Source organism: Anoplopoma fimbria, chromosome 12 (assembly GCF_027596085.1).
Source record: "Anoplopoma fimbria isolate UVic2021 breed Golden Eagle Sablefish chromosome 12, Afim_UVic_2022, whole genome shotgun sequence".
NCBI lineage: Eukaryota > Metazoa > Chordata > Actinopteri > Perciformes > Anoplopomatidae > Anoplopoma > Anoplopoma fimbria.
Genome location: NC_072460.1, coordinates 19,571,886 through 19,582,921, shown reverse-complemented (window position 1 = coordinate 19,582,921; position 11,036 = coordinate 19,571,886).

Sequence of the window (11,036 nt, the reverse complement as noted above, 5' to 3'; positions counted from 1 at the left end):
GCAGATGTTGCAGGTGTCTTGTGGGATGCAGAGTATAGTTCAAGGTTTGAGAGAGAAACGTAGAAAAAAGCTCATAGCCAGAGTTCTTAAACGAGGAACTTCCAACCACTCTGACAGATTACATAACAGCTCTATACTGGTCTAGTGCAGGGTTCATCCTCTATGAAAATGTGAAACCACTTTCTATAATGCATGCAAAAGTGCACATATAACACAAAAGCCTCTCTGCTACCCATCTACTCCCGACAGGAATTAGAGATGCTCCATCTGCAGCTGAAGAGTGAGCAGTGGTTGAGATTAGCATGTAAATGGCTGGTTTGTCGCTGGGGCCAGCTGCTTGTCAAGGACACGCTGTCCCCCCGTCATTTTAAGCATGGAGAAACTCAGAGACTAGAGACAGCAGAGATAGTGAGAAGGAAGTTGAAATACTTAAGCAGGTTACTGTAGTTCACCAGCTTGTTTCATGACCGGCTGTGGAAGAGGAGGCGACCAAACTGAATTTCAGAATGTGTTGTTCACTTGAAAAACAATGGTGGAATACATTTATTTTTCTCATTGTCAATCAAAAGACAAACAATGAATTGAAGCCAAAGTTGCTCATTTTTTGTTGGTGCCATATAGCTCTACTGTTGTCCAAGAACTATTAAGCCTCACTGTTGCACTGGGTAACATGTTGCTTCGTCACCGTGAACATGGGCACTACAGTTTATTTTGAGTCAAACCCACATACACCCTCCTGCTGATGTAAATACTCACTAACGCCCCACATCCGCAGCTGAAAATAGTACCCAAAAAATCCAGTACATACTCTTGTTTGAGTAACGTCTGCTCAAAACTACAGTGCCCAGCTGTTTTAGGCCTACTTGTGACCTTTTCTTAAACCTTTTTAAGAAAAATACCTTTTTCTTTTTCAACCTGAACCTGAATCTACAGTCCCCCTCAGCTTTACAGAGCATTTTACTGAGATTCAATTCACTTTTTAGCTGTCTAACCCCCAAAAAACTCCAAAGACCCACTGTCCACGACCTGCTTAGCACTGAACAACAGACAAACACAGTTTCAGAAGTGTGTAGAGACCAAAACAGAGCTAAAAGAGCGCTAGAATATTGGACTTACATTTATCAGCTGGACACAAAAAGACACTAAATATTGATAATGTTGCTCTGTAACCGCTGGATGCATAAATAAGCAACCGTTTGCTATCAAGTTCACCATCTCAACTTAAAGCTCATGTCAGTGTGATGTACTTATTGCACTTTCAATATTGAGAGAAAGACAGGATGGGATTTGCCAAAAATCCCAAAAGAACAGAATGTCACCAGCATTATCCTTTAATTCTACTGATCATAAACTAAAACACACCTTATGTTTGACAGGATTTAAAATGATCTCAAAGACGACACAAGTCTCGCACACCAAACGGAGCCGTTAGCAAAAGTTTGAGGATTTCTAAACAGAGGGGAATGAATGACAGTTGTAGAAATGAGAGTGTTTAAGGATGTAATCATGTAGGCGGAGTGCCCCGTTAGCTTAGCACAAATGATAAAAAAGTTCCAATTAGATGAGAACAAGCTTTCATCGGCCGTTTAAACTGCAGAGCGTGGAACAGGAGCGCCTTGTTCGTTCCTATTTATTAAGAGTACACAGAGGTTACAAGTCGGCTCCTTGAGAAGTTTCAGACTCCATTTACACAAAGCACAAAAATGTGAGCTGTGTGTTATTGATTTCTCAGCGTTAGGTCTCTGTAAAGAAATATTCTGAAACAACCCGTTGACCCCGTTCAGCTTTTGATGGAGATGTGAAGAGAGCCAGAGGTGCTGCTGTGCGAGCTGTACTTGTACACACTGTGAAGGATTGCACTGCCAAGACTTGTATTTTAACAGCTGTAACTATTGCCTCCGAGTAGAGCATCCTCAGTGTAGCGAGTCTTTACACGCTCATCTAGGATCTAGATGAGAACCTGAATGCCTGAATCCACAATTATCATAAAAAAAAAAAACGGACACAATCGCCCTCCTCCTTCTTCTACTCCTCCATAGAATAACAAAGCACACATACTACCCACACACACTCTTAGTATGTGTACATTTCTCTCTCTCTCTCTGTCATTAGCCGGCGTGCACAGATAATAAAGATATGAATCAACACACAAAACGGGGCTGGAGGGCGTTTGTGATGCCAGTGTGCAGAGAGGACACAGGCAAGTCAAGGCTAAAAAATAAAACACAGTGGTACATCGGGAGAACGCGTGAGGTGGCGTGTATTTAAAGCGGTGAGTTGACAGAGGCTGGAGGCAGGAAGAGAAGTGGGAGGAGAGCGAGCTACGTGAGAGTGGGAGAGGTTGAATACGGAGGAGGGCAAGGGTGAAAACAATCAAGAGAGGAGGAATGCAGGGAAGGAGGACGGGGAGGGGAGGAGGGAATGTGATATGGAAATAGGATATGTGGAGTGATGGCTGTTTTTGTTGGAATCAGTGTGTTTCCTCGAACCTGTGTGCTCCGGCATGGGGGAGTCGGAGCGTAGGTGAGACTATGTATAGATGAGCGAGGAGAGGGAGAGAAAGGCTCGCATGCTGTGATCGAAGGAAGACATCACCTGCCCTGTGGTGGCAGGCTTTTTTTCATTTTCTTTTTCCCTGCATGCTTACACACCACAACAACTGATTCCTAAAGTAGCCAACAGCCGGAGAGCACTTACATTTGCTTCCACGTGGCTTTTCTGGGAGCCAATATTTGAAACATCTATCCTTCCAATTCCGCCATGGTACAACCCACTTCAGATTGTGCTTTTTCTTTTTTTTTTTCTGGGACATTGTCTGTGAAATAAGAGTGTGGGAGAGAGCACACTGCATCATCCCACCTCCAGAACGTGACCCGCCTGACTCCCGCTGACAGAGACGTTTGATAACCGCACACACGCTGGGGTTGTAGCCTAAAGGTAAAGGGGTGTTTTTTTAACCCCCCCTCCCTCCCCTCTCTCCCGTTCCCTTACACCAGTTCTTCCACAACCAAGTGCTTTTTTTTTTTTTTTGTTGCTGTGAGCTTGAATCTCTTACTGCTTGGCAACAGTGCGGACTGTCTGTGTGGGCGTTTTGGCGTTGAGTGCCAGGGCGAAACGCACTGACAAGGAGGGGCACAGTTACAGTTACGACTCAACAACGCACACCAGGCACCTGCTGTGCCCTGTGATGTGCATGTGCACGTGTGTGTGTGTGTGTGTGTGTGTGTGTGTGTGTGTGTGTGTGTGTGTGTGTGTGTGTGTGTGTGTGAGAGAGTGCTTGTGTATAGGTTTGTTTGATTTTAACAGGATATGATTCATCCAATGAAGAGAAATTTGACTTCCTTTAAGTGTGATGTGGGAGTAATTCAAGAAAATGATATCCCTGCAGATCACCTAAAGGGTTACTCTGTAAAGTCTGAAACAGATCTCGGTCATAAAGCATGACTAATTGTCTGAGGTTGCCGGCCAGAGGAACCACCCTCCCAACTTTTCAATGAAAGAGATCCCGAAACACGTGATGAATAAATTCATCTGTCTTCAATATGCCCCATCGAGCCGTCATTCAATCCTGCTCATCTCTCTCTCTCTCTCTCTCTCTCTCTCTCTCTCTTTCACCTCGCTCCTGCTCCCACTCCCACCCTCTCCTCTCTTCTCTCTCCATCTCTCTATTCTGTGTCTCTCGCCCACAGAGTTCTTCACAGAAGAGCTCACAGCGTTCCCACGGTAACCGGTCTCCCTGTTCTGCTCCACAGAACGTGCGCATGAGTGTTTGACAAACATCCCTCCCTCGAAAAAAAAGTGCCACTTATCTGCATTTGAACCGGAAAAGACAATGAATAAAGTCGTGTTAACAGCTGGGAGGAGAGACGATGGAAATCCACCTGTGTTGATCAGTGACGGACAGATGGCTCGGGGATCGGCCCTCCTCGCTAATAACAAAGCAAAGCCGCTAATCTCTGCGCTAATTTACCACGGCTGTTGTTCCGACACCACACAGCTGCCAATTAAAAAAAAAAAAAAAAGCAAAAGATTGGACAGGGGGTTGTGTCAGGATCAGGATATTTAGCTGACCCCCCCCCTCCTCCTCCTCCTCTTTACCTCCCACCACTGGATAGGTGAGGTAAGTTGTCGGTGGAAGGGATGGAGGGAGAACGGGAGGACGGAAATGTAATATTGTAACTGCCTCGAGGACAGCTTTACAGTTTCCACAGCAACTATATCTCTCATCTCTCTCTGTGTCAAATCTGTACATCACAGCTATTTACTTTCTCTCCTCTCCATTTCAGGAAAGACTTATGTGAAGGTTGAGACCAGCCGTTACTTAAGACTGGGTAAAAAAATAAGGATAAATTAGCAGAATTTCTTTCACTGTCTTTTATCGAACATTTATATCTACAGTATGAGGGAGTCTGATTGATTGTATTGTTCTGATGATTTAAGATAACTAACATTGAATCAAAGACGAAAGGCCTATGTTAGCCTGTCCACCTTATTACACCTATTTGGTGTCATTTATTATGTATTTAATACATGCATAAAACAAAGTTGTGATTTTAAACCTTCTAAATGGCTGGCTAACCTAAAGATAATGTAAGGTGATACGGCGATAGCAGTAAAGGCGGTCAGGAATGTTCATTGAACTTTTCTTACCAGTTATAGGTAAAGCCTATTGTGAATTGGGTCATGTGGTTTATACCTTTTAAAAAGTGGGTTTCCAAAAAATATTACTTTGGCAAACACTGGAATAGACGGTATAGACAGAGGGTGAAAAATAATGGTGGACAGGTATGTATGGAATAAGAATATAGGAGGTAAGGTTATGTGTCTAGGAGTATACCAACATGCAGCCTGAGACACTTAACTTCCCATTGTTGGTGGTAAAACATGAGCTTTTATTCTCACACAGCCCCTCCGTCTGTTTGCTCATGTGATATCTGCCGCTTCTGTTGCCACATCTAGTCTTTTCTGTACAATTAAACTGTACAAGGCAGGATATGGATATGCTGCCCAGAAACAGTTCAAAATAGATCTGAATCTGAATCAACTTTATTGTTTATTGGCCGAGTATATATCAAATTCGTTTACACACACATATATTATATTCTTTTTTTTTTCATGTATATATGTGTATATATATATGTGTGTGTTTATATATAAAAAAATAAATATAAAGATATGTATATAGATGTATAGTTTTTTTGTCACAAATCATATATACATGTATATAAGTATATATATATATATATATATATATATATATATATATATATATATATATATATATATATATATATATATAGATAAGTATATATATAAGTATATATATCGTTGTGATGAATATGACCAACTGCAGAAAGAGCCAAGGCCATTGGACAGTCCTCTCTCACTTTACAACTGACACTTGAGAATTAGTATCTTCATGAATCCTGAGTGGCGTGTGACCAAACATAAAATGACAAAAGATTTTTTTTTTTCCTTTGCACACACTGTATGAAGCCATGAACACTCACTGCACTTACTCAGGCGAGGAGAAGGCAAAAAAACACCACCCACGTACACTTGCCTCCCACACACACACACACACACACACACACACACACACACACACACACACACACACATCCACACACACACACACACACACACACACACACACACACACACACACACACACACACGCACACATCCATCATTACATTTACATCAAGCTACACTGCATCACAATAATCATCAGAGCTGTTAGCAATATGCTAAATCTGGCCAGAATGAAACACTGTTTAATCCACTTCGTATCTTGAGATAGAGAATATAAAGGAGAGCGAGACTGGTTTTTTTGAGAAGATGGCAGCTGCAGCTTCACTGTATTTCCTTCTAGAAAGTCATGCTGAGTCCAGAGAGGATAAATTACCACCCATCACATCACACAGACTGTTTGGAGCAGGTCAGTACAGCTGAGCTTACCCACACATTCGCCTAGGGCCAGTTAATGTTTTCCCGAGTTGCACATCTGCGTTATCTGAGCTACTGCAGGATGTAAGACGCCGGTCAAATTCAGCATATATTGTGAGCTAATTATTAGCGTGGAGATTCAATCAACCTAATCGGGAACAAATCTGTGCTTCGGTTGCTGTAGCAGGAATAAGAGCGGGAGAGCAGAGAAGGGGAAGAGAAAGAGAATAGCACAAAAGTAATTTCTGCAGCTTCTCTGAGTCATATCTGCAGCAGTGGGAAACAGAAGCAGCGAGGGGGAGAGAGTGAGTGTGTGTACGTGGGTATGTGAGAGAGAGTTTGAAAGAGAGAGACAGCAAGAGAGAGAGAGAGAGAGAGAGAGAGAGAGAGAGAGAGAGGGAATGGGCCTTGTAAAGGGGATAGGGGTTATGTGTGGTAGAGCGACGCAAAATGAGGCCCCCTTCTGAAACAAAAGTCTATTACTGTTCTCTACATTGCCGAATGAATGTAAATTTCACAGAGAGGGTACAGCACGTTCCCACAATGCCCTGAGCTGAGGGGGGAGATAGATGGAATAAAGAGACGGGGCGGGAACACAAGCACCTTCACAGGGCTCTTTGGAGCTTCTGAGCCCTCGCATTATGACAGCGAGAGTGAAAGTGAAGAATAAAAAAGATAGCTCGGGTCCTCTTTTTTTTTTTTTTTTTTTGGTTTCCAGTTATGTAATAATACCGCTCTGAGTATCGCCACCACTGGGGCTGTCACCAAGACCCTCTAGCTGCTCATTTCCTCACATCCCACGAGGACGCGAGCACATGACCAAGGACACAACCTCTCAGAGAGGACTGACACATCACTGTCATGTCTATTAATGGACATCCGAGGTGATGTCCTACAGTGCAGATGTATAAACACTCACCCAAAAAAAGTAAAGACACACATATATATATGCACAGCAGTAATTATCACCTCTTGGCCAGTGATAATTACACTCTGGTCACACTAATTAATCTCTCATGCACTCTGTGTGCACTTGCCATCCTCTTTCACACATTTTTGTACCAGCACATGCATTATAAAGACACACACAGACGAACACACTCGCGTGACCTTTCCTAAAATTAACAACAACAAAAAAACATCTGCCGCGCCCACAGCGAGTTGTGGCACTGCTCTCAAACCTGCTGCTTCTTGGAGGAGGGACTTGATGTCAAAAATAATTCCCCCCCCCCCCAAGGCGTCAGACTCACATTGTTCACACGGCCATTAACGGGAGGAGAGGGATGAAATAGGGGAGGCACTCGGGAACAGATGTTTACGCCGAGCCGCTGGGAGGAAAAGGAGAGGAGAGGAGTGACTTTGTTTTGATGCAGTTGCTGCATGCATGGGCTTAAAAGAAGAAGAAAAAAAAGAAGAAAGGGGGACAGTTTATTCAGTTTCTATGTCCAACATAAAAGTGGTGGGTCATCTGAGGAACAGAGAGCGCACGGCGGGGATGAGGAGATGAGAATTCCCGCTGGAGGAACCAAATCTAATTGGACAAAAACAAAGGCAGCTCTGGGAGCCTTGCCCTCTCCGGCCCAGACTCCCCTCTCCTCTCCCTCACTCTCTCTCTCTCTCTTACTCACCCTGTTGACAGATGGCAAATCAGTGTGTGTGTTCCACCATTTCTCTTTTAGACTGAGGCCCACTGAGTAAGGTCACCCAGTCACTTTCCTCCCCCTTGTCCATCTCCCCCCCCCCTCGGTCCCTCTCTCACATCTTCCTTCTGTCGCTTCCTATGATCTGAGCCATATTTAGAGAGTCACAGACGCTGACGATGAGGAAAGTCGTGTTCGCATTTGATCTGTTATCAAGAGGAGATGCTTTTTTGTCGCTGACCTAAGCTAATAGGCCAGTTCTGGTTTAGGCTGAGTCACAGCCAGACAGGGACAATATGGCTCCGCTGTGCCGGCGACTGTTTATTAAATGTGACACTTTCATATGATACGCTTGTCTGAGCCTGGATCCAAAGTCGGCAGCAACCGCTGCGGGCAATTAACAAGGGAGGATCAGCGAGATCTTCTACATTCACAATTCATCATTGCATTTAACACCTACATAAATAACTAATATGTGCTTCTGTCTAATGACTAAATCATCCCCGGGGATGATGGGAGGGGGGCCGGAGAGGCAGACAGCGGAGGAAAAAGACGACTGTAATCGATAAGGGATTTGGTGAAGTCTGAATGAATCGCTGACAAGAGGGTTGGGACCGTAAGAAAACAGATAGTGAGCAGAATCCAGTCATAATTGCTGAGATTACTTGCAGAGAGACGCTATCATATGCGCTAGGACCAATGGTTTCTGTTACCAAGACTGCGACAATATATTTCACCGTGTACTTTTTTCGCATGAATTGCTGCCTACTCACGAAGCTTAATGCTTCCCGAACAAAAGCCGACTATATCTGCGTGTGTGTGCGTGTGTGTGCGTGGTTAAGTAAGAGCGAGGACAGATGCACTTGCTGTTTGCCAACGCTGTGTTTGCAGCACTCTAACTTCAGGTCAGCCTTGAGTTTGGGGGGGGAACAACAACATCTCTATTAAAACCAACAAGCCTACAGTTCAGAGTGAAGAGGAAGCGGTGGGTGGATATTTTAATACGGAAGGGCATCACTGGTCCAGAAAGTTCAGATCACCATAAAAATAAAATAAAATACCCATAACCCTCCTACCTGGACTCCAGTTTTCCTCAGCATACTACTATGCAACTCCTACACACCTCACATAATGCACTGTGATCATTACACTAATCAAACCCTCTGCAGGCAAGAATCTCTCACACACACACACACACACACACACACACACACACACACACACACACACACACACACACACACACACACACACACACACACACACACACACACACACACACACACACACACACATCACCATGAAATGGACACCTTGAGCACATATCACTCTACCCATAATCCTCCAGCGCTCCAGTGCATAATTCCATATAGTAGTGTATTTAAAAAGTAGCCTTCTTAGGTCTGGACCATCACTGTGAGGATTATCTCTGATGACTAGAAAGCCTGCAGCTCCATGTCATCTCATGGGTTTAGCATAAACACGTTGTGTCACACATTGGAAGGTCATCACTACAAATTAAGAGCAACCACGACAAAGATTGCTGACTTTCCTTTAAGATGACATGAAGCCACGCTCATGGTTCATCAGTGGAAGGTCGATAGGTTTTTATCAGGAAAGAACTTACTTTCTCCGTATGGTGGAGCTGGTGTTGGTGTCAGTGCTGTCGGTGCGTTCCAGCCGGTCTCGCTCGGTGGTTGAGGAGCTGCAGGAGAGGCCTCGGGTCAGCCTGGTGTGGGTCCTCCTCTCCCTGCTGGGTCCTGGAGTCGTGGCCGATGCGGCTGTGGCCTGAGCCGTCGAGGTGCTACCGTTCCCGGTGCCGCCGCTGCCTCCACCACCGCCATGATGGATGGGGAGAGACAGAGGCTGGCTGTGGTTGTGGTTCTGCTCGGGAGTGTCCGAACCTGGCGTCCGTCCTGGGCTGCGATCCTGCCTCAGATCCTGGTTCTCCTGGCTGACCCGGTCCAGCTGGCCCTCCAGCTCCTCGATGCGCCGGCGCTGGGTCTCCAGGAGCTTGGCCTGGCTCTCGATGATGTTGTTGAGCTCCAGGAGGTACTCCACGGCCCGGTTGGGGCTCTCTGGGCTGGTCTCCATGGTGGGAGCCCTGTCTTTGGGGGTATGGCCGCCTCCAGCCACCACCACCACCACAGTTTCGACCCCCGTGGGGCCGAGATCCACCCCCCCCACCAGCCCTGATGAGTGGGGGGGAGGGAGGGACCGACGAAGGCTCTAGTGAAGATTAACTAATGGCTTCAGATGTTCAGAAACAGAAAGTCACAGAGATTAAGAGGTTGAGGATTTTCAGAATGACTACATATCCCCAAATCCGAGGGCAGAAATGAGCATTAAAGCATCTTAGTAGCCATTCAAAATATTGCAATGCCGAGAATAGAGTTCAACGCTTAGAAAGGAGCTCATCACACTGTTGATCGTTTGTCTCACTGGAGTCACAGTCATTTTTAGAGACCCTGCCAAATCAGCATGGAGCAGATCAAGAGTTTGGGGCGTCATGATGAATATTAACTCATGAAGCAAAAATATGAGAATAAAGAATGAGACTGGATGGATGGGGGAGGGAGGGAGTGACGGAGGTAAGTATTGTCTAAATAAGGCTGCTTTAAAAAAAATATAATGAACTTAAAACTTGCTTTAACGGCTCTCGGAGCAAAAATAAAACACAAAGGAATAAGCCAAATATGAAGTTATGCACTCATCTGTGACATATCCTAGTTATTAACTTTAAAGAGCGGCTTTAAGTTCATTCAAAATTAAAATTCTAATATACATCAAGCACTCTTCAGCCTCCTCGACAAACAGGGGGAAGGGGGAGAGGGGTATGGGGGGGGGGGGGGGATGTTATTTATGATCTACCTCTAATAATCAGGCACTGTCAGTCATTACATAAGACAGAAAACGCTGCTCCCTCCCACGTTGAACATCCCCGCAGTCTATCATCGTCGCTTTTCAACCCATGGCTCGGTGCGTCTTTATGGCACAGAAAGTAAGCAGAGGCGGCTCGGGAAGTTCATTCTCGAGGTCCAGATCCTCTCTCTCCTCCGGTCCGACAGAACTACATCCTAGTGCTTTAAATTCAGATTAGTTCCCAAAAAAAAAAAAAAAAAAAAAAAAAAAAAAAAGTGTGCGTGTCTCTGGGCTTTTTTTTTTTTTTTTCATCCAAGAATAATGCAGAGTTTACTTCCACGTCACGCATTCATAAACACTGGGCTTGAAGATTTAAAAAAAAAAAAAAAAAAAAAAAAACTTGTCACCTATTAAAAAAAAAAAAAAAAAAAGAACAACAACAACTGTTCAGGTTATAATTGACTGCCCGAAAGTCTCAATAGGCTGTGCCAAATCTTTCAACTGTACTTTGGTGTTTTTTTGGCCGCTTTCGGCGCTGATCTGGAATCGGTTTAAAGGGACCGGGTTGAGTTATTTCCTACTTAT